At 43.7% G+C, this 23,791-nt stretch overlaps 1 protein-coding gene and 1 long non-coding RNA gene across 27 annotated transcripts in view; one reads left to right on the top strand and one right to left on the bottom strand.

Moving 5' to 3' along the window:
* LOC309971397 overlaps positions 1–23,791 on the bottom strand; it is a 1,020,865-nt gene that overhangs the window by 298,745 nt on the left and 698,329 nt on the right. The gene's annotated exons all lie outside the window — the stretch shown is intronic.
* The window catches only part of TCF7L2 (transcription factor 7 like 2), a 197,264-nt gene that overhangs the window by 128,424 nt on the left and 45,049 nt on the right, over positions 1–23,791 (top strand). The gene's annotated exons all lie outside the window — the stretch shown is intronic.

Here is a 23,791-nt window from a genome sequence, read left to right as displayed (position 1 = left end):
TGTTTCTAAAGTTCCACTATTACAGTCTGGTTGCCTCTCATGTGGGAGAGAGTGTGAGTTGAAAATAACAAAGACAGAATAGAATGACTTTGGACATTCCATAATGTCCCCATGATATATATGAGCCATGGCTTAGCACGCACAGCCCCGGATCATTCTGAGCGAGTGATCCAGCAAATTCACCCCCTCCCTAAATTCCTTCTCAGGGTGGGATGGCTGATGGGACCACTCATATTATTTTGCAGAGCTTCTCCTTTTTCTGTGTGCAAAGCTTCTTTGTTGAATTCTTCTGGGTTAAATGGGCACGTGAATTTCCTCTGCCGAATTATGGCCCCAGTAGTATAGGTGGGCACTGCAGTGCCTAGCTTGGAATTTCTGGCACCTCAAAGAAGCCACACTCCCGGGTGAAATGGTGTTGTTTCCCCTGCTGCTTATCAGAGCCCCCTATGGGATGGACACAGCTTGGCCACAACTTGCACAGGGCTTCCCACCAGGGACACAGGCCCAGAGAGGGAGAGGATCATTCTGGGCCCTATTTCCCAAGTTGACCATTCCTTGGACTAAAGGCTGTGAACACTGTTCTTTTCACTTCTTACACTTTTCTCCGCCCCGGGAGGTTGGTATACAGAGTAGGAAGCCCAGGCAGGGTGCGTGGACGTCCTCTAAGGACCCCATCCCTTGGATGGTGGGAGTGGTTTCCGGCCCTGCATCCAGGCTCTGGGGTCACCTGACATCCGCTCGGACACCACAGACTCGATCACGGCTCCTATCTCTGTGGCTGCCTCTCTTTTCCCCCTTCTTTGTGAGTCACATGTTTTCTTTGCATCTCATATGACAAAGGTCATTAATAGAGAAGACTCTGGGCCTTCCATGCATGACATCTTGTCATCCACACAGTTTATTGTTTTGGATCCTCCCCTTTTGGAATTCTGTGAGGTGACAGATCAGTTTTTTTTTTTTTTTGCGGAACGCGGGCCTCTCACTGTTGTGGCCTCTCCCGTTGCGGAGCACAGGCTCCGGACGCGCAGGCCCAGCGGCCATGGCTCACGGGCCCAGCCGCTCCGCGGCATGTGGGATCCTCCCGGACCGGGGCACGAACCCGTGTCCCCTGCATCAGCAGGCGGACGCTCAACCACTGCGCCACCAGGGAAGCCCTCACAGATCAGTTTTTAATGGGCTACGCTGTGTCAGGGGAGAGTTTAAATTAACCTTCAGGCTTTTTATACCTTAGGGGCCCCTCAAATCATAATACATGGTCAGTAGTTGAAGAGAGGTCATAGATGCTTTTTACTCACGGTTTTGACATTATCTATCAAGTCTGTCTGTCTGTCTCTCCATGTTGTGATACCTTTGTTTCTCAGAGTACCTTCCTATGATCAGTCCTTTTAATGATGTCAGTGAGGTCGATGTTTGGAATTTGGGAACAGAGATGAACCACATTGCAGCCCAGACTCTGGAACTTTAATTTACTCACTTTTATTAAAGGCACTTGTCCGGTAAGCGAAGTGGAGGATCTTAGTTTTTATCCTTCTCTGTCAGGCCCGTCCTCTGGGCCTTATTCAGAGGTATTCCACTAGTTGCTGCTCGTTTAGCAAGAGACGATTCTAGGAGCTGCCTCATCTTTTATCCTTTATTCCACACTTTCCCAGCTTTTTCCATCACATCTCTGAGAGTTCATGTCACGCCTGTTTGCATGAAAGAAATGTAGTAGTTACCAAAACATGTTTTTGGTGTGGTTTGGGGAGCTAAGTGGGAGAAGTAGACTCATCTTCCCTGATGAGGCCAGGTTCAAGTTTTCCTTGGACGGTCCTTTCCCAATCCGTGGTGGCCTCCTCTGCTTGAGCTGAAGGTGAGGAAGGAGGTGGCCTTTGTACAGCCAGGGAGTTCTAACCCCTTTGTGAGCGACCTCCCGGGGTGTGTGTGCGCGCGCTCCTCCGTGGGCATTCTGTCTCCCAGGCCTCACCGCCCAGAGCCTGCTCACAGCTGGCTGTGTTTTTCTCTGAGAAGGTCTAAATAACAGGCCTGTTTGTGCTCAGAGTGAAAGTTTCTGTTTTGGAAAAGCCAGTTCCTTCTGACAAGGGAGGGAGGGGACAAGGAAGGAACTAAAGACGCCAGAGAAAGAAGAAGTGAGAGTCGAGGGAGGTGGGGAGGCAGGGGGTGGCCGAGGGACGCGCTGCCCCGCTCGCCTTATTTCCCAGCCCCACCTGTCACTTGGTCTGCCCAGCTTCGCTGGAGCCCCTGTGTCGCAGCCCCAGGCCCCGGTGGGGGCCTCTTGCTGCTTTGAAAAGCAGAGCTGGCAGGAGATGGTGTTGGGCTGGCCATGATGTACGGGGCCGGGGTCAGAGGGAGCATGGAAGAACTCAATCACTGCGTGCTCAGCCTGGCTCCTGCCCTCTGGGTTTCTGGCATGCCTGGTGTTTCTCCAGCAGCCAGTGTGGCAGGGGAGAGATCCTCTCCTCCTGGGGAAAGGAGAAGCCCCTCCGCCAGAGTAGAAGAAACGTGGAATCACCCAGACGGAGATCCAGTTCACGGCTCTGCCCCTTGGACAAGTTTCTCTCCTCCTGCCTCCTTTATAAGAACCCAGGAGAAAGATGGGTGGAGGCGAGAGGCAGGGCCAGCTTGCTGATGGGGCTTTTACTGGCTTCAGAAATCCGGGCAGTTCCTGAAGGGAAGGTGGGGCATTTCTGTGCCTGGCGGGGCAGGAGCAGCAGTGTCTGGGCACGGGCTCACTGCTGTCAGGACGCAGGGATATGTGCGCTTCTAAAGGGACTCGGACATTTGTTTGTCCTTGGCCCTGTCCTGCTGGGGACAGCAGAGTGGACTCGAATCAGGTTCCCGGGGGCCTTTCCTCCCTGCAGTCTTGGTTTGGTGGGGTCACCTGCAGCTGTGCATTTTTTGAAGTTGCACTTACTGAATATACTTCTGTGTCCCAGATTTTAGGTCTGAGGAGCAGGTTTCTTTGGAGATGTGGGATTTTGAAAGTTTATATTTGAAAATATACAACAGTATTGGCTTTTTCTTTTGGTCTGCAGTTCTGTGAATTTTAGCATCCGTTCGTATTATCACCACCACAATCAGAACAGCTTCATCACCTTACACACACTCCCGTGCTACCCTTTTATGGTTACAAGAGATGTAGGTTTTATATTTATCATTTTTACCCTTCGAAAGATAGCATTGGCCTGATTCATCTCTTTCATTCAGAGGCTCACTTTTCATTGTTGATTAAAGTCTCTGCTGTGCTCTCCACGCCTTCTCCAGCAAAAGAGATGTAACCAGAGTGCCTGGCTAGTCAGCCTTACTGACAAGTGTTGTTTGGCTTTTGTCTGTCTTTTGTACTGGCTGTCCTTGCCCCACACACCTAGGATGCTTTGGGCCACTTGGTGGATTTAGGAGAACTCGGGCTAATTCTGACAGTGGCCAAAGAAAAATCTAATTAGCGAGGGAAATGTTCTTGCTAACCATGTAGGCAGCATTGTGAAGGGAAACGACTTCTGGAGTATTCTGCTTTGAATTATCTATATTATTCCTTCCCAGATGTCAGGACAGATGATCAAGGTTTGGGCATAACGTGTAAGATGAAGGTGCTGCATCACCTGCAGATTTGTTGACCCAACGTGGTTCTCCCCAACTGTCCTCACTTGTCCCATTACTTAGGTGAAGCCAGGAATTGAGGTGCTTCCATGATTATCTGTGCCTCCCTACCCAGGTTCTGGAACAAGCTGGTCCGATCACGGGAAGGCCAGAGCTGTGTCTCACCTGCTGCGGTCAGGGCTTTTGCTTTCTTAGGGAAAAGTGAACTGCAGGGACGTTTGTGTGCTGTGATCCTGTGTGTGTGTGCTTGTCCTCCTCTTGGGAAATGAGGAGAGGTGACCTCAGATGTCCCCAGCTCAGAACGTCACACTTGACTGAACAGTTGATGATGCCTCTGCTGTGGATTTTGCTGGGGAAGGTGGCAACAATCGCACACATGTAGAATCTGGTGTAATCTGATTCCTGCCTTTGTAATTACTTGGAGATTTGCCATTGCAGCCAATTGAGAAGTGGGAACGGTGACCCAGAGCAGAAAGCAGAAATTATAGGGGTGGAAAGGGGAGGTAACGTCTAGAAACACAGTCGTAGCTCTCCCTTCTGGCTTTCTGGAATCGAAACTCGCTTTAGAATCAGGAAAAAGAATTAGAACTGCCTTCTACAAAAGTCACCCCCACTTTCCTGTCTGTATCCCCTCTCCCTGCCTTTCTCTCTTGCCAGGCTGAAGGAATCTCTCGGAATGTGATAGGGTCAGAGCATCCATGGTTTAGCTGAGAGGAGGGGGTTCTGCTGATAAGAAACTACTGTAGTCTGGCAACAGGTTTCTGTAGAAGAATGTCCTCCAGGTGGAGGAAAAATGGTTCTCATTTTAAAAAAATCACACACTACACCAAGTAACGTGAGCATGGGCGCCTAGGCAAAACGAGAGGAACAGAACAGCTCAGAAACAAGCTGCTTCTCTGCATCGTGATTGACGTGCTAGGGGTGCCGTGGAAAGCCAGGGCTGGCATGATTTTCACAAGTGGAGCAAGTGTAAACCATGGGGCCTGGCTGCCCTAACTCTGGAAGACGCCTCGAGAAGAGCGTGCGGGGTGACGTGTGTCCCCTTCCAGAAGTGCTTGCCATTTGTCTGATCGACGTCGGAAACATGGTATAATTTCTACAAACACCCACATGAGAAGGTTTTTTTTTTTTCTCCTGTGTTCTTATTTGGGTGACAGATTGCATGTTAGGGCACTAAAAGATGAAAGCACTAAATATCTGCTTTAGAAAAGCACAGTGAAAGAGTCTCTCATCCTCCTAGCTGAAAACTGATGGGTTTAGAATTCCATTAACAAAAATTACTGTCTGCAGTTAAACTTACTGCCACCCTTTGGGCATGGTTAACAAGTGGGGGAGAAAGCGGAGGCTGGAGGGTAGAGGATTGTGCAGGATTCTTTTTCACGTGGAGTAGAATAGGGCCGTTTTGTCGACACAGAGGTCCAAGGTAGCCCAAAGAAATACCTTCCTCCTTCTACCATGTTGAGCTCCTCCTTCTGGGTCTTTGTAGTGGATTTCCTCTCCATAGAAAGGATCTATTTGTTTTTCCCTCTTTCAGATGTAATGATAAAGTCATAATTCTTGCAGGCCTCTTTGGCATGAGCTATCTTGCCTCAGAAGAATAGAGAATGCGTTTTGGCACTCGGTTTTGGTTCTTGCAGAGTCTGTTTAATGGAACGATTAAGAGCATGAATTCAAACCCTGGCTTGGCTACTGGCTGGCTGAGTGACCCATGAGCATTGTGTATGAAACCTTTCTAGACCTCAGTTTCTCCATCTATAAAGCAGGGAAATTATCACACCTCCCTTCATTTATTGGGAGTTATCAATGAGTTAAGGTGTGGTGTACAGGTATATCTGTCAACATTAGCTCTTACTTATTAGTTCTCAGTGGGTTTTCTTAAACTCATCTCTTTGGTTTAAGAGGAAAGAAGGATGAACCCTTTCTTCGGTGGGGGTGTGGCTTAATATTAACCACCATTTATGAAAAATTTGCTGTCATTCAGGCATTGAGTTCACTTTTTCATAAATATTCTTGTTTCACTCTTCACAGCTCCTCCATAGGAGGAAAAACTAATTTTGCAATTTTATGTATAAATAAGCTAGTCGTAACGTTTATTGAGTGCTTCTTTATGAACCAGCTCCAGTTTAAGTGGTTTTCATATGTTAACTCATTTCATCCTCCCAATAGGTAAGAACCATCTTCTCTATTTTTAACAAGAAGGAAACTGTGGCACAAAATTTAAAAAAAAAAAATTGTCCTTGGTTCCGCTGAGAGTAAGTGGTAGGGCTTGCATTTGCAGGCTGCATCTTCATACGTTTGCAAAGTCAGGGTACTCGCCTCACCGTTGTCCTGCCAGCCTCTGTTCCTTAAATGTGAATGGTACCCGCTCGCCGCGCTCATGTATGAGAAACGTCGAGCAGATGCCCACATGCTCTCCAGATCCACTGGTTTATGACAGTTGGGAACAAAAATCTTTACTACCGGAAGTTGTGGCTTCTGAGCCTCTCGGCAGTTGGCAGCATAGATTTTTTATTTGTTTTGTTTTGTGTGTGTGGTTCTGTTTTTTAAATAATTAGAAACAGTTAGACTCTCGTTACCACCCACAGTAAAAATTGCTTGGATCCCGCAAATTAAAGGAAAAAAAAAAACGAGTCCATTTGGTAGACTGATTAAAAAGGGGTTTTCGAGAGGAAAGTTCATTTTAGAGGGTGAGCTTCAGATGTGTAAACGCCGGGGATTTCTTGCTTCTCACCTCCCCCTGTGTTTGAATTCAGAATCAAATGACATTAGCGGTGGTTGCCAGTGATGGGGGGCGGATTACGTACAAGATGACTCTGGGAGGAAACCTACATTTTTTATACTTATTAATGGTATGTCTTTTGTGCAGGTGGGGTGAGGACTGAGTATGAAGCATATATTTACACGGCGTGTGGTCCTTTCTGTAGCGTTCCACGACCCAGGATGGTGGGCTGGAGGAGGACGAGGAAGCCTTAGTACAGCCTTCAGTTTCCATTGTATAGATTGTATCGTTGAGGCAGGAACAAACCAGGCCTCCTTCCATGTTAGGAGGACTCGGCCAGTGTCGCTGGGACTCTTGGTTTCTTAGGGCTGTGCCCGAATGATTCACGCTGTGCCCCCATTTCTGTACGAATGATACTGGCGCTCTGGCTCATATGTTGTTCCCCTCACTCTCACCCTCTCCTAAGAATGAGGATGGGCCAGGGTCTGAGTTGGTGCCTTTGGCCAAGTCAGATGTGCTATATCCATTTGGAAATCCTTCACCCCTCACATCCCCACTGAGACCTTCCTTGTCGTTCTAAGAGTGTAACTGGTCACATGGGTGAAGAGATGAGTTCCTAATCCTCGTGGGAGCTTTAAGGGTTTGCCTTTGTAAGAGAAGGAACATCCCGCCGGAGGGCTGCGTGTCCCATTGTAACCCACATTGCTTTTGACTTCTCTTCTATGATCATTCCCAGGCAGCCTCCTCTTGCCATCCTGACTTGTTTAAATTAATGGGTTATTGGCAAGCAATTTTTTTGATGCTATTCTTCTCATAGCCAGAGGCCAAGATCCCTTGTGGAGCAGTGCCTGAACTTAATGGATGTCATCTGGACACCAGGGAGGGGCGTAGAGAAGCACGGGGGGAAAAGTCTTAGAAGTAAAATGCCGCTGCCCCTTGATGCTACAGTCTCCCAGCCTCTTCTTTATCCCTTTCAGGGCAATGCATTCAGAGTAATTGTGGCGACGCCACAGTGTTGGGTACCGTGTACTCTACAATTTTAGGACAAAAGATACAGTGTCCTAATGGACCTGTAGGTGGCGTAAAGAATACCTGGTAAGCTACCTGTTCAACTTGATCTTGAATTTCTCAGCATTATTGAGCTCTACTCCTGGTTGTTTATAAAGCCAGAAGATCTGTCCATATCTTTTGTAACATTGGGTGACACTCCAGGAAGGATTATTTTACTCTACTGGCTGTCTGGGGGCTTGGTTCCCAGGCCAAGTTCTAAGGTAGACAAGACAGCATCATCTTATTAGCCTGACTTACAAGCTTAGCTTCGGATTAAAGGGAGTCTGGAAGTTACAGAGTGAAGCGGGGATGCAGGTGAGTCTTCCAGACATCAGACTTTTGACTGATCGCTGTCACAAAGGCGATTAACTTGACTTTGTGGGACAGGCATGGTGTCTTCCTGTAACGCTTCTGGACACAAGTTACGAGGAAGTTTGTAGAATAGGTCTTGTTGACTTCCAGGGTGACTGGACAGAAACACCAGCAGCACTTGGGACAGCTCGAGCTCATTAATTACAGTGTTACCGGGTGCTGTTCAGTGCTGGGGGTGAGGGTGTGAGCAAGGCAGATTGAGTCCTTGCCTTCAGGGAGTCGCCCTTCTAGCTGGAAGTTATGACTTGAGTCCCTAGGACGTTCTGCTCCCTTTTGGTCTCCCGCAGAGTCCCTGCCCACTCTGAGGTCTGCTCCTTTCTGAGGCATCATCAGAGGAGGTTGCCTCCTGAGCTCCTGGGGAACTTGGAACGCCTTCCATGACGGGATCCCTCCATCTTCGTGCGAATGGTCTTGGTGGTGAGGCCGCCATGGAAGGGCGTGTTGAAGAGGGTGTGCCACCGTCTGGTGGCATCCACTTCTCTGCCTCTTTATCTCTCGCTTCTGCCCGGTCAGCAGCATCCTTTTGGTCCCACTCTCCCTCCTCTTCCCCAAATCCATTTTCCCCATCTTGAGGAATTTCTCACCATATTTACATCCTTCCTTGTCCAACATTAAGTCTTTGTCTGTGTTTCAGTCCCAAAGATCCAGGCAGAGCAGTCTCTGGCAATTCCAGCCTCTTACAGTTTAGAAGAAGGGGAGAGAAAAATAATTGCGAAAGCACCATAAGCTGGAGTTGTTTAGAATGGGGGAAGCAGCCCTCAGTGCTCCGGTAAGCAGTGTTTGTAATTAGGATCCTGATACATTAAGAAAATAAGTGGTCTCTAGGATTTTAAAGAAGAAACAAAGTTTCCTAGGGAGATTGACTGGGATTGTCTTGCAGGTAGGTTTAACTTGAATGTTGCCTAACAGGTCGTAGGCTGCCGGTAAGGTCATTGTGCATATGGGCCTGGGCCTCTGGTGCAAGACAAATCAAATAACTCAGGTCAGGGAAGCGGACCTGCGTGACCTCAAAGTATTAATGCAAACAAATTTGTTCACTCTGGTTGGGGTGGGTGGATGGGTAGAGGCAGTTATAAAATCTTAGAACTGTGAGAGCTGAGTGGTAACTCAGACCTACCCATGCCATCCAGTCCTCTCTGTAAACCTGGGGAAACCAAGGCCTGGAGAGAGGAGATGACCGTAAGGCCGTGCAGCCGTGGAGCCAGATAGCGGTAGAGTCGAGACCAGACTCCAGACCTCTCGGCTTTTCTCTTTCCATCCTGCCACCTCTGATTCAAGGTGGAGTTTGACTTTTGTTCGTGTTAAGTGCCATTCATTTTCACCTCTTTCTGGATTACTGTGTGAAGTTCAGTGCGTTTAGCATAAATTCGCTCATCGCTTCTCGGCCTTTTGGCTAAGATCAAGTGTAGTATAAATTCGCTTATTTTCCACGTGCGAGGCTGTGTTTACCTGGGGTGCCCTGGGTGCTGATGTGATGATGTGTGATGATGACGGGGCTCGTGATGGTGATGAGGATGGGCTGATACGATCTGCTAGGGGTTAACTAAGAAGTGAGCAGGAATTCACACACACACCGTCTTAGACACTTTGCCAGCAACGAGTGTGCTTTAGCAATACGTAGAAAATCAGATCTTACCGTTCATACATGCATTTTGAATGAACTAGTCTCTGGCAGGGAATTGTATCCTCTTATATAACCCCACCCCCTTCTTTCCCAGAGGACTGGTATTTGGGAATCCTTTTTCAGGGTTGCTTTCTGGGCTCGTGTTTACAGCTCAAACATAGAAATGTGTGAAAATGATCCTTTGAAAGCTAGCTTGACACCAATACTGTGATAAATCTTGGAAAGTATCTAGGTTGGGGATCACCGATACTTGAAGTCAAAGCAACCCTGACGGAGTTGACCACAAAAAGAATAGATTCAGGAGTTCATGGGTGATTTTTTAAATGTTTGCTAAGAGCTCTGTTCTGTCCCTTGCAGTCCCACGTCCTGTAACTGAGAATCAAGCTGGTGCTCTGGGTCAAGTTCAGCAGGTTTGTTTTGACTTGCAGCCCGTGATGGGAGTGAAGCTCTCATTATGTAACGTTAAACTGGGCCGGAATGTCAGCTGGGCTAGGCCTGCCAAAGCTTGAAGGGTTGATTGGGAATGGGCTATGTTTAGTATGACTAATCCAACTTGGCTGGGGAAAGGGGTGGGTGGGTGTCTCTCTGAGGAGCGAAGGAGGTATGACTTGTGCTATTTTGAATGTTAGCACTTTGTGTAAACTCTGCAAGCCCCGCCCCCGCCAACCCCATGAAAAAGGAAGAAAAAAGCTGAGCCTACGACCAACTAGTAAAATCAGGGGCTGTTGACTGATACCCAATATTGCTGTAGAAATGTGTGGTCAGGACACCAGGGTGAATATATCACTTGCAATCGGGGGAAATAACACTTTTGGGTTATGTGAAATGATGTTTCTTAAACACCTAGCCTGTATGGGTCAAGTGTTGCGAGCAGTGGTACTCAGTAATTTAAGCAGTTGTACAAAGTAAATGCTAGGTTCCTTAATAAAAATAGCAGTCAACCCTAATAAAAAATTGAAAGCAAAGAAAGAGGTGGGCTAGTTTCCTAATAAAGATTCTGAAGTATAAGTTAACGTCTGTCCGCTGACCATCTTGCTCTTTATTTGGGAGCCTTTTCTCCCTTTGCTCTCATGGTCCCCACCCACACCCCCTAGTTTCCTCTTGGTCCTTCTTAGGGGGTCAAAAGAATCCCATTTTTATGTAGATGTCTTTCGTGGAAGGTAGAAATAATCTGGAACCCTGTTTGCACAGTGATCTGGAAACGCAGCGTGGTCCCTGCCTCCACCAGGAAAAGGTTGCATTTTGGTGGGGTTGGCAGAGCCCAGCTTCTGCAGTGCCCGGGGTGAGTGTGGGTGGTGTTGCTTTTGTTCCTTCTCTGATGAATGGAAGTAAAGTGTTCACTGAACCTGGAAACACCTCCCTTTGTGTCCAGTGCTCTCCTAACACAGGCCGTTAAACTTGGGGCAGTCGCTCTTGGTGGGGGATTGAATGGGGCCATTGTGGCGGGGAGGGGCTCACACTGAAGCCATTGAGGACATAGAGATGCCATTGTTTTCTGAGTCATAAGAAAAGGAGGAAGACTCTGGGGACCTCCAGGCATCAGTGTAGCTACTGCACTGACTGCTTTTCTAGGTCTGCATTATCCTCGAGGAACTCCTGACCTGAGTGGTGGGCAAGGTCAGCCCAGATAGGAAGCTCCTCGGAGCCCCCTGCAGTATAGACCTGGTGCCCGCTGTGTGCATCTGAGTCGTGGGCCTTTCCTTCCTCTGCACCTGCAGGATGCTGCCCGCCTTGGGCCCACCCGTCATTTCTGCAGGGTGGTTGCTGTTCTCTTCCAGGCAGTGGAGTTAAAAACATTTGTTAAAAATCACTCACTCCACCTTAGGGATAACACCCAATTCCCTGCCAGCGACTTTTTTGTGTAACTTCCCTTTTGCCATCTGGTCTTTCAGAGGCACTTCTGATCTTAATTATAGCATTCAGCCTGTGTTTATTTAAAAATCAGAAGGCACATAGGCTGTGGAGGGTTTATCTGTACTAATTGTGCCAACGTACTTGCCAACTGTCCCCTTGGTTAGCAAAGGGAGTTGCTACAGTCCCTACTGACACAGTGTCTGCCCGCGCGTGCACACACACTCGCAGGCCATCTAAACTGATGTGTTGATCACAGGCAGCTTTCGAATTGCTTCCGTCTAGAACTTCTGCCTTGTGGTATTGACTGGAAGGGGATTTTAGCCATAGGACTGGGGAGCGTTAGAAGACTTGGGTTCAAATTCGACTCTGCCACTTGCTGTGTTATCCTGGGGAAGTTATCTTATTCCGTGGGAGCCTCAGTTTTGCCATCTAAAAATATAGGGACAGTGCTATCAACATCCAGGAATGGTGTGGGATTTAAATGAGGTGTTTATGAAAGGGCAAAGAACAACTTTTAGGCGTCATTGCACAGGGGCCATTCAGTGTTCCATCATATGAAGTAAGACCTCATGCAGCTTTAGTAACCTAGAGGTTATGATACAATGGCATCCATCGTCTGTTTTTGGAAACATAACATGCATACAGTTCATTTTGCTGGGTTTTTTTTTTACCGCTTTGATAATTTTTATATTCTAATTAAACAGTGGTTTGCATCAGAGTATATAATATTTTACAGTTCTTTGAAAACATGACTCTGTCTTGAAGACTGTAACAAATTTCACACAGATTAGCTTTGCTGTGCTTACACTTTGAAAATACACTTGTTGAAGCCACTAAACAGACATGTTTAGAAAATGTTAAAAAAAACCACTAGTTTTATTCTCATTTTAAAGCAAACATAAGTAATTGTGGGCTTCTTTCCCTGCATTTAAGAAACTCTTCTGTTAGAGGAATCAGTTCTGATAGATCTCTATGATGTCTGAGTAGAGTATGCATTTTTTAGAACAATACTATCTTTGTAGATACTAATGAACTTTAATTCATTACACTAAGTTGTGATACCTTTTCATCAGACCATCACAATCTGAACAATTGTTTAAAAAAATCCATTTTAGGAGCTGTATTTAAAGAATTTCTGATCCCATTATGTGCTTTGAAATATTTTGAGATTGTGTATTGGAGTTTTTCTTTAAATTTTTTTCTAAAATGTACTCCAGCAGCAATGTTTTTATATATAAATACCTGCAACAAACATTTCTTGAGCATCTACCCAGGGCTTAATTTGTTCTGTATATTTATACTTAGGACACAGTGATCACCATGTGATAGACCCACTTTTTTGGTAAAGGAAACTCTTCTTACAAGCTTGGCTGCCCCCAAATTACAGTGAAGAATGAAGTAAATTCTACTTGCTGTTCTTGACCTCTACACCTGTATATTTTATCTAATTTATAGTTGGAAAAGTAGCTAAAAATGTTGAGTTCATGCTAGTAGTTTAAGGAGTTGTAGTTTATAGAGCTCCAGAATTAAGTACAGAAGTACCAGAAAGCCCACGTTATGTATTGGGTCAAAGAGAAGAAATTAAATTAGTATTAACTGGTATTCATGATCCCTCCCTGAGCTCCAGTGATGTTTCTGTCCCAAGCATAGACTAATTTGGCCAACTATATATGGATCAAACAAAATAGTCAACAGCTCTGTGTTTAGGATGGTGTGAAAAACCCGGCATCTGAATGTTACTCCATATTCCCCAAGTCTATGATGTTCTCTGACCTCCAGTGCAAACAGCTATTCATCTGTAGGTGATTTGACAGCATAATTTAGCATTTGGGATTCTTTAAAAACAACCAAGAAAGGGATGATTAAAAACTTGTGCTTCTTCTCTAAGCATACGAAGCAAGCTTTTCAATTACATATTTCAGGAACAGAATAATTGGAGTTGAACATTGGGCTGGATAGTCAGAGAACTGGTTTCTGTTTGGCTTTGACTAGATTATTCCATGAAGGTATTCCAGGAGTGCATCTGGTAGCGCTTTGACATTCATAAATTATTACCGCCCTCTCTCGATTGTAAGTTCCCTGAGGGCAAGGACCATTTCCCTCAGGTCACTGATTTATCCCTAGTGCCTAGAACAGTGCCAGGCATGAAAGAAACACTGAATCAGTATTGATCGAATCAGCGAGTGCATCTTTAAGTGTAGAATGTAGGGACGATTCCTACCTTGGCTGCAGTAATTTCTCCTTCTCCTCCTTTTCGTTTGCTAAAGTTACTAACCAGCTAATCTCAAATGCGTTCTTCCAAGTCCTCTGAGCTTGTTTGTTTTTCTGTCTATAAAATGGGGCTGTTGTCATCTAAGACTTTATTTGATTATGAGAAATACACCCTCCCAAACTTCCTTGAAGAGGTGCTAGACAAAAACAAGATGGTTTTGAAGAAACACCCCAGTCCAGACTATATACTAAGATGCTTGGTTGCATCCAGAACCAGTTTCACAGTCTGCTTCAGGCGGGTGGCTGCAACATGGAAAGCAACATGCTTTCCATCTGTGCCTAATTTGAAGGAGCACACTTGAGCTCCAACTCCACACTGTGGCGGGCACACTGGCATCGGCGCTCCCCAGACAGCCAGTGGGCATTGCTGTGGTGGAGGCATGACATAATTTAATTTTACTTTATTATTTGCTGGATGTGCCCATTGTATGTTAGCCTCTGGGTGTGTTTGTAAGGAGCTTAGCAAAGAGGTAGAGGCTGTGTTGTCCATAAAGCGGTCTTGTCAATGTAAGGGCCAGGCATGTTCTCTCTCTCTCTCTCTCACACACACACACACCCCTCTCTTCTTTGGCATCCAGCACCAGTACTGGTCAGGGGTGAAATCATCACCATTCAGCAAGTGGCTCAGAAGGGTCAGAAAGACCTGTCTTCCTAAAATCCCCTCCCCTCAGCCCTGTAATTTCCTGTGGCAGCAGCGTGCGTGAACCTAATTTCTCAAAGAACACACGTGTGGTAAAGGGGATGGCAAGTCCCCGTGCTTACTTAGTAGAGTTGAAATCTACTTATCGGGTTTGGGTGACTTTTCCTGGCAATGTTCCTAAATTTGCTGTGAAAAGCAAAGGTTCAGACTCTACAAAAACATCATTTATTTGTTAATGAAAACCAAGGAATTTCAGAACGGAAACATTCTGTCCTGGACTGTCATCTTCTCTCTAATGTTTTGATGGCAGGTTGTCTTTACCCAGAGGTGAGCAATCATGTATTTTAAGCATATGAGGTAGTGAAAGGAGGTGAGTTTAGCCAGTGCCCATATACTCAGATCCTTGTCCTTTTAAAGAGGGTGGGCGGGGGGGCTTTTCCTTTATTATGCTTTTCTGGTGAGTTTCTATGTGTCACTGCTGTTTATAAAATGACTTCCCTTCTAATTCATTTATTTTTTTAAAATTTATTATTACCTGCATCTTTAAAAAATTTTTTATTGAAGTGTAGTTGATTTACAATGTTGTATTAATTTCTTCTGTACAGTGAAGTGACTCATTTATATATATATCTATATATGAATATATATATTCTTTTTCATATTCTTTTCCATTATGGTTTGTCACGGGATATTGAATATAGTTCCCTGTGCTATACAGTAGGATCTTGTTGTTTATCCATCCCATATATAATAGTTTGCCTTTGCTAATCACAAACTCCCAATTCATTGTTAATTGCAACTCTTGGTTCTAGCAGAGACGCAGTTCTCTGTAAAGCAGATTCCCTTTATTCTCCCCAAATTCCCTTATTTTTGTCATATTGCTGCAGAGGTATCTAATTAGGGGCCTCATGGGTGACAGGAGTCTTCTAGTTCTGTAACCAGAGAGTCACCCCAGCACTGGCCATCCGGGTCTGCCTTGTCAAGCCAGTGAAACCCTGACACCTTGTGGGGTCCTTCCATCCCTCCCTGCAGATCAGTGGAGGAGATGCATAACACTGAGTTCTGATCCAGCAAGTGAATGCAAAGATCCCCATAAGTGTGTAATTTTGAAGTATTTTAATTTGACCAGATCAGCGGCTTCTCAACACAGCTTGATGTGCTTCTGTAATTTTTTCCCCCAGCACTTGATCAGTGGCTATGAGGACATGAATCAGAGGGAATAGGGCATCCTCCCTTCCACCGAGAGCTGACCGGGCTGGGTGCAGTGGCCAGGTTGAGAAGTTCTCGAAGACCTTGAGAAAGGAAGGGTGCCCCCTTGAGAAGTTGTGGCCTTCCATTCCTGTACATCTTTGCACTCATTTCTCCTAGTCCCAGAGAGCTTTGCGGTCTCCCTTTTGCACCAGCATTCAAAGAAATTAAAATTAATTTCCTTTGTTTCCCCATTGTCCAGATTAGAGAAACTGGAGATAAATGATGCCATTATGGGCATCTTTGAACTCAAGGATGTCTTTTTAAGAGGGAAGGGAAACTAAATAATTGAGTCAGGAGTTTCAAGGTATTAGATCTTAAAAAATCAGCCTTTTAAGAATCAAACGCAAAAGTCAGTCACTTAGCCTCGAATTTCCCACAGTGATTCTGTTTCTCAAAACCTAGGATGGCCATCAGGGTAGGTTTGGCTTGGTCAAATATGGTCTCAGTCGTTCTTAAAATCTTAATCATGACCCCTCTAATCCTGTGAGTTTTCAGAAGGAAATCTTGACGAGCAATCCTGGAATTGCTTTGCCTGGTAACGTCTTCTTTATTGACAGTATCCCCAGCTGAGCTCTCTTGGTTAATATGTTTTCTCTGGCACTGCTGTGTTTTTTTGTTTGAAATCAGAAATGCTTATCAATAGGTTCATGGTTGGGAAAAATGGCATTTGTAGTGTAGTATTTTCCCAAGGAGTATTTGGAGAGTTTTTCTTTTAATACCAGATATGTAATGGTCCTTGTGCTGAGAACATATTACCATTTTGATCTTTGTACAGGAATTTGCTTTATTGACACTGGTGTGTAGGTCCCAGAGAGTCCAGTTGATATTCTTTTGCATCCTGACTTTTTGGTCCTTAACAGAGAATACATCCCTTGATGACTTGTGGGCGCCCTTGGTGGAGGAATGATGTGTGGTCTTGCGAGAAGTCACAGCCTTAGCAGGTCTGTGTTTCCCTCCAGCGTGGAGCTTTGTCATTTCTAATGATGACAATCCATCAGTCCCCACAGTTCAAAATGAAGATAAATTGAATTAATATATGTGAGTTAAATGACTCATTGATATAATTACACTGTGAGGCTTTCTTCAGTGTAACCTAACACATTTAGTGGTGTTAATTGTAACGGCTTTGCATGGGAGCATTTAATTTCCTAAGCAAACAGAATAATTTATTAATTCTCAAAAAGCTATTTCAAGGCCTAGATGTAGAGAGAAAGAGTGTGTATTTAACTTGATGTTTGCTGTGGTCTGAGTATGCTTTGCCTCATCAAGTTGGAAATGGCTACGTTTTTTTCTAATTCCAACTTTTATTGGTGCATCCTCATACGTGCTCAAGTCAATAGTGTATCGAAATGAAAGTGGGAAATGGGTCCCATCCAGTAAATCTTAATAAGTTATTGAAAATTGAAGGGCACTGAATAATAAAACAGTTCTAATTGCAGTTGAAACTGTATTGGCGGCAGATATGCCTGAACAAGGATGATAAAACAGCCCAGGAAGATCATTGGATGACAGAATCGAAGAAGGGTAATAGACAGATTAAATGCAAAACTCAATTCAGATATTTTGTGAAATGCAGGCATGCTTTGTAAACCTATTTTTTGCTGAAAAGCATGTTTTCTCTCATGTCAGAAATGATCACAGTAATCCTTTTAATATTCATTTAAATAGTTTTTAATTGGCTTCAGAGAGTTTAAAGTTCAGCATGAAGGTGAGATCTAAGCTTACTAATTAGATCGAATGCAGTTTGATTCAAAGAGCAGACTTGATAATTAAAGAATTTTATACCAAATATACATTCTGAAAACATTCTTTTCACATCCTTGAGGTAAAAAAATGGTTTTCCTGAATTTTTTCCCATTCTTTTCCCAAGAGAAATTCCTCTTACAGAAGGATTATAAAACCTCACGTCAGTTGTTAGAAAACGACAATCTGTATTTTGGAGCAAACCTCTCATTTGTTTGTCGTTTAGCTGACATCCTGTGTTCAGGGTATTCTGATATATATATTTTTTCCATCGAAGTGGAATTCTGACTTGCGTGGAATGTTGTGATGAACACAAGTTGTGTCCTGTGTTTTTCTCCCACTAAGTTGTTTGAAGCTGTTGAAATGGAAGGCTGAGTAGAGGGGGCACTTAAGCAGTGAAGGGTTTTTCTTTGTAAATAATAGATCAAGAGCACTGGATCTGTATCTAATGGAACCGTGTGCGGCCTCTGTTTCAAGGACAGTGCGCGGTTTTAAAAACCACAACTACCGACCATCCCGTCTGAAACCTTTGGTCAGTTTTGTGTGTGTGTGTGTGTGTGTGTGTGTGTGTGTGTGTGCGTGTGTGTGTGTCTGCTTGCCTCTTGCCGTGATTTCCCACTGCCTTCCCCCACTTACATGGTTTGCTGTAACGTCATACTTTATTTCATAAACTTGAAAGAAACCCAAACAATATTTTACACACACACACACACACACACACGTATATGGGGAGAGGGAAAGAGAGAGAGATCCTTTCCGATACCTGTCTTCCATAATTATGGAATGATTTAAGGAAGTTTGGTCCTGTTTTACTAACATGTTTGAATGAAACTATTTGACTATGGTGTGCTCTGCTAAGAAAACATTGATGTATATAGCTGACATTAACGCAGAAATCAGTTTATTGTAACAGCAGAAAAATCGGATTCATTATGTTTGCAAACATATGTTACCTTGATAATTGGATGAAAAATTTGATTTACCATTTTTCCCCCATTCCCATCCCTCTTTCGGAGTTTATACATTTGTTCTTATATTTGCTGGTTTGAAGCTGTATTTGAAAAGCATAGATTGAATATTCTGAGTATTGTTAGGATATTTCATACAATTCTTAAAAGCGTAATAGGGCTCCGTTCCTCCTGAATTTGAATTACTTCTATTTTAGCACTTGCAATCTACATATTATACCTAATTAATATTTCTCCTTATATTGTAAGAGTGCAAACATGTACCAGTATCTTAAAATATTTATTAGTCTCTATCAAGAGTGTCATTGGAAATAGAAAAATAAACATTAGATGTTAAATGTCAAATAGGAACCTGTATAAGTAAAATAGAAACACAAGTACAGATTAAATTTGGAGATTCCTTTGATTATTTCTGAAATAGTTGTTTATAAGATTAAGTGGTAGTTACTCGAAATTAGAACAGTTCTGTTTTCTTTTTTCTTTTTTTTTTAAGTGCATCCTACAAATTTGGGCCCATTTTTAAAAAGTGTTCAAAAATCATTTCCTTATAAAATAGGTTTCTAAGTAATAGATTTTTACCCAGTTTAATACTTTTATTACCTACACAAATATATGCTGGATATTAATGCTTCTAACATACTGCTTCCTTGAAAGAAAATCATTAATCTTCTCAAATATAAGCGTACAGTTGATCCATTTTAGCCTCTTGTCCATAAATTGTTGATTATTGGTTTTGAAGGAAAGCACAGTGTGTGTTTTGAATTTTAACTTTGAAATCATAGATGTACACATGTTCATGGCAGTCAAATCACAAGCAGAGAGAACCCATTTGAAATAATTTTTTAAAAGTATTCCTGTCAGGGCATTATTTATAGGAATGATAAGTTTCAGATTTTAGATTTTAGAAAGTTGAGGTTGGCCGGACTTCAAATCTACAATTTAACTGCTTTGAAAGAATGGCTTTGCTTGTCTTCAGGGGGAAACAAGTAACTTAGGGGACATCCGTTCATTTTTTTTTGCAGTCTTTCATCCCTAAGTATAACAAATTGTTTCTTTTATTAATGTGGTACTTGCACTATCGAAGCAGTTCTTAAGGGAAAATAATCAGGAAGATATGCTTTGCTTCTCAGATGCTACAACCTGAAATACGTTACTCCGTTCCTCGAAGAGATTTTTTCTTTTTTTTCTTTCCTCTTTCAACAAATAGAGCTAACGTAATAGAAATTGCAGAGAAGGATACAATGAGATTTCTTTCCCTTCTCGCACAGCATGTTTTGGTTGGCTAGGAGAAGCCAAGGTATTGGAATATGATTATCCCTATTTAAGGGGAAAAAAATGATATAATTTGTCATCTTACCGGTTCTCGGCATTCTGTGTGGCGTGCGCTTAGTCAGTGCCGGGAAAACAGCGGTCTGACAGCTAATAGATATCTCTGCCCTCAGTTGTTTAGACATTTTTGTCTTTTGTGACATTGAAGAAAAGACAAGGAAGGGAATGGAAGCAACTAAAAAATGCCAAAAGATCAAAAAATCAATGGGCGGCAGGAATGCGAGCTGTTTACCAGGGTGGAGCCTTCTGTTCCCCCAGAAGTCGGCGGTGGTGTCGGGGGGTCGGCACCGAAGTCGCGTTGCTGCCTCCTTCCCTGGGAGATGCTGGGATGATTCACAAAGCGGGCACGTTAGCCTGTTCGCCCCGCGCCCCCTCTCTCTCCCCACCATGAATAAATGATAAAATAAATAAAAGCTTTGCTTTTAAGACGCTGAAATCCGAGTTTGGGGTGCCTGGGTCTCTCCATCCATTTCCAGATTCGCCAGGCTGGAGCCCAGCAGATGGGGTAGAGGATTCACTCGTGGGCATTTTCATTTTCCGGTCAGGGGAGAACACTTGACATTTTTATTATTTATTTATTTGATTTTGGAGGGAAAAAGTCAATACGAGTGAAATGGGTGATAATTAGGTGGGGCGCGTCGGGCAGGTGAATAAGTGTTTTGTCCCTGGCTTGGGCTACTTGGACAAGGCTTATGTACATATGTCTTGGGATGATCAGTGGGGGGAGTTAAGATTTTATGTGAAAACTTGTTTCTTAGAGAGGAGGAGATAGGGTATGGGGCTAGTAAGACAGTTTTCATTTGATAGGGAGGTATAGTGTCGGTTGCTCTCCGTAAAAACTTTTGGGTTTTGAACTGTAGACCTTAGTTGCCTTTTCTCTCTCCTTTTAAAAACTTTTCAACCAACTGGTTGTCTGTTGTCTGTTGTCTGTTGTGTGTGCGTGTGTGTGTGTATCCACCGACACATTTGCCTCGCCAGCAGTGACAGCACAGGAAAATAGATGGACCCTACAAGGCGAGGCCACAATCTGTTGGGGAAATTTTTCCCCCCCAAGCTTTGTAGTTGTTATTTGATAGTAAGTGTGGTCCAGGCTGCATATTTTATAAACTTTCTATTAAAGTTGGGGCATGTTATCATAAAACTCAATTGCGATACTTTGTATTACATTCTGGGATTGAGAGATAGACATAGGATTAAAAAAACAATTTCTAGGCATTTCTAGATGATAAATTTAATTTTCTTTGCTATTTGGAGGTCTTCTTTGAAAATGCAATTGTAATGAACGCATTCAGAACTGGAGAATAGATTTACCCTTGGCTTCAAATAGTCGACGTTATCAGACGCTGTCATTCGTTCCTTCCTATTTTCGGGCTGCTAATTGATGTTTTTGATGTCAGCAAGAAAATTGAAGAAAATGTCATGTGTGAACCAGTGCGGAAGTTAATAAGATTGACTTCGTTGACAGAATTTACAATGAGAGCGGAGACCGCATAATGGGACCGCTGCGAATTCTTTGGAGTCAAAATTGACACCTCACGCTAGGCCAGTGGTCGATAGGAGAGATGGAACATTTGGGAAAGTTCCTAATCTCATTTTTCCCCCCCTTACCTTTTGGTCTCCGATGGTTATTTAGCTTCACCAGCAGCTGTTTATTCAGGGGGCTATTGCTTCGGACAACGCCAGGGCCTCGGTTCAGGCTCCCGGAGCCATCAACAATGCTTATTTTTTATGCTGTTTTGAGTTTGAAAGCAAAAGAGTCTTAAAAAGGTTAGATTAAGATGTGTCTTAAGGAAAGATATACTAATATCGGTCAGGGTCATTGCAAATGCTTGGGTTATGTGCAATAAAGCCGAAACGCAAATCCCTCCCTGAATAAAGAAACCGAGTTGGCACTGAGATCAGTCCTCGAGCCTCACAGAAGGCTCTGACTTGCAAGCAAAAAAATAATAATTGAGTTCTTGGCTACATGTCCCCAACCACCAAAAGAAACATTTTAGCCGTGGTGCCCCTTAAAATTATTTTTCTAAGTTATTGAAAGTTTAATGGAATAGTTTAATTTTCCAGTAATGTGGCAAAGTTTATTGGATTTGTGTGTATAATTATGGATTGGATTAGTTGAGTTTGGTTCAGTGCATCTGATTATCTTCTGGCCTTTAGGGAAATGCGCTAAAACCCTAGTATGTCCAGTACCCCCAAGCGGTCTCTTTTTGAAGGCGCCGCACAAAATGTGGTCTCTACCAGCGCTCGGCCTCCAAGGATCTTCAGTGAGAGACATTATTCTTGGAATATCCAATTAATTCCACGGGCAGTGATCAGTTAGCGCTTCTTCTTCCTTTCTCGCCATTTGAAATGCTAACACAATGAATATTTTCTCATTGGTCTGTGTCCCTCGGCTAAGCTGTTGCCGCGGGCTGAGAATTTCATCGACTGATGAGACCAGAGGCTCCGCCAATAAAAGGTTACAGTACGTGATTTGCATGCCAAGTGAGGTTTGGTTTCATGAGCTTAAAAGTTCTTTAACTTTTATTTGACTTTTTTTTTTCTTTTGTTCAAAGTAGGTTGAGGGGTGAGTATATTTGTGACTGTTTAAAGTATGAAAATTACCGGGGACAGTAGGTCACAGCGATATTTCGCACCATCTTCACGGAGATGGTGAGGATGGCCCTTTGTGTTACCAGCATTTATGAAGAGCAGCCATGTCAACCCTCTAGGATCCGGTCTACGGAAAGCATTTTTTCAAATGTTGTGATTTTGTGTTGAGTCCCTCTAGTATCCTTCAGGAGCTTGACATTTGGGGGAATGGTACCATTAGAGTATCTTGTAAGTACTAGTAATCCAATCCAGCATTCTTTGAAAGGACTAGAGAGCATTGAGTAGGGCATTTGGAAGAGGAAGAAAAGTCCTTTTCTTTGGAGTGGTTGGTAATCAGAGTCTTGAGTACCAAGCTAGAGGAGTAGTCAAAGGCAGAGCATCTTCTGTTTCTCAAGGGTAAGTTGGAGGTTGTTACGGGATATTGAGTTGCATTGAGTGCCAGAAAATGTACAGCCAAAACTATCAGCACCACTTTCCCCAGAGTAGATTCTAATGGATTAGATTAGAGCCTACAAAACCTAGTTTCAGGACTATTTCTCAACTAGACGAAGCCCCACGAAGTATGAGGCCAGCAGCACATACGTTCAGTTGGCTCAGAAAAACAACAGCTGATGGTGTCACTCTATCTCTTTGGTCTTCCAGAATCTTCCAGACTTGGATTTTATTAAGTCAGGATGCTCCTTGTTGATTTAAAGCCATTAGAGATGTCTTCTGATCTGAGGAGTATTGGTTGACAAAAAGGGGGAGACAGTAGAGCATAATAAAGGTACCTCATCCCCTGCTGAAAACAGGGGAAAAGGGGATTGAGGGAAAAGAAAGATCCAGGCTTCAAACCACTGTTGTCTTAGAGGAAGGGTAATATGATTGGAGACTTGACATATTTCAACCGAACGAAAAATCATGATACCTCTACCAAAGTTGTTAGCAAAAGGGAACTGGCAGGGCTAGGAATGGAGAGTGGTTCCCCTCTCTCCCCCTCCCGCCCTCTTCCTCCTTCCTTTCCTAGCTGTCTGTGAGGAGCAAAGCAGGTGGCTCCCTGTGGCTGACTTTTCATGACAACATGCCATTAGAAATTGCCGTCCTGTTGATCAATCCTCTCGACATGACAGATTTGCCGCAAGGCCTGGCTCTTTGAGCGCCAGCACTGTGGCTTTTCCCTCCTTTTTTCCTGCACTAATTGGTGAAAGTTTTTTTTACTGTGCTAGTGGCAGAGGAAATTCTTTTGAACGTTGTCACAATCAAGTGTTGACTTCTTTAGAATTGCAAGTAGGTTAAGTGAGTATCAACGTGGGGGGGTGTTGGAGGAGGGAAAACACTAACACAAAGTTACTACCACCTAAATTTTATGATTAGAGTCACATTGGAAAACAAACTAATTGGATTACACACACACACACACACACACACACACACACACACAAATGAAGGCAAGTATTAAAATGATGGTCCTTTTAAACTTTCGTTATGATGTTTGGTCATTTTGGGGGGCTCCAGCCCTGACATTAGGAATTGGGGAAGATACATTGTCATGTTGATGGAGGGAAATATATCCATTCTAACTCCTTAGTTTCTTCCTATAATAAATGGACTCGGAATAGCAATATCACAGACATTACATAACATGCTGTAAGTCAAAAGGGATCCATGAAGCTTCTATTAGTGGAGCACATTTTACTCTGAACTACCAATGTTCTTCTGTCCAAAATCAACATACAGAGAGTAACCTCTTGGCAAAGGATTTGTTCTCAGATATTGATTCTTCACTGGAATATCAAAAGATGCGA

Source organism: Leucopleurus acutus, assembly GCF_964270905.1.
Source record: "Leucopleurus acutus genome assembly, chromosome: 14".
In the NCBI taxonomy this organism is placed as follows: Eukaryota; Metazoa; Chordata; class Mammalia; order Artiodactyla; family Delphinidae; genus Leucopleurus; species Leucopleurus acutus.
Note: the sequence above shows the minus strand (reverse complement) of the source record. Positions and strands in the feature narration are given on the sequence as shown.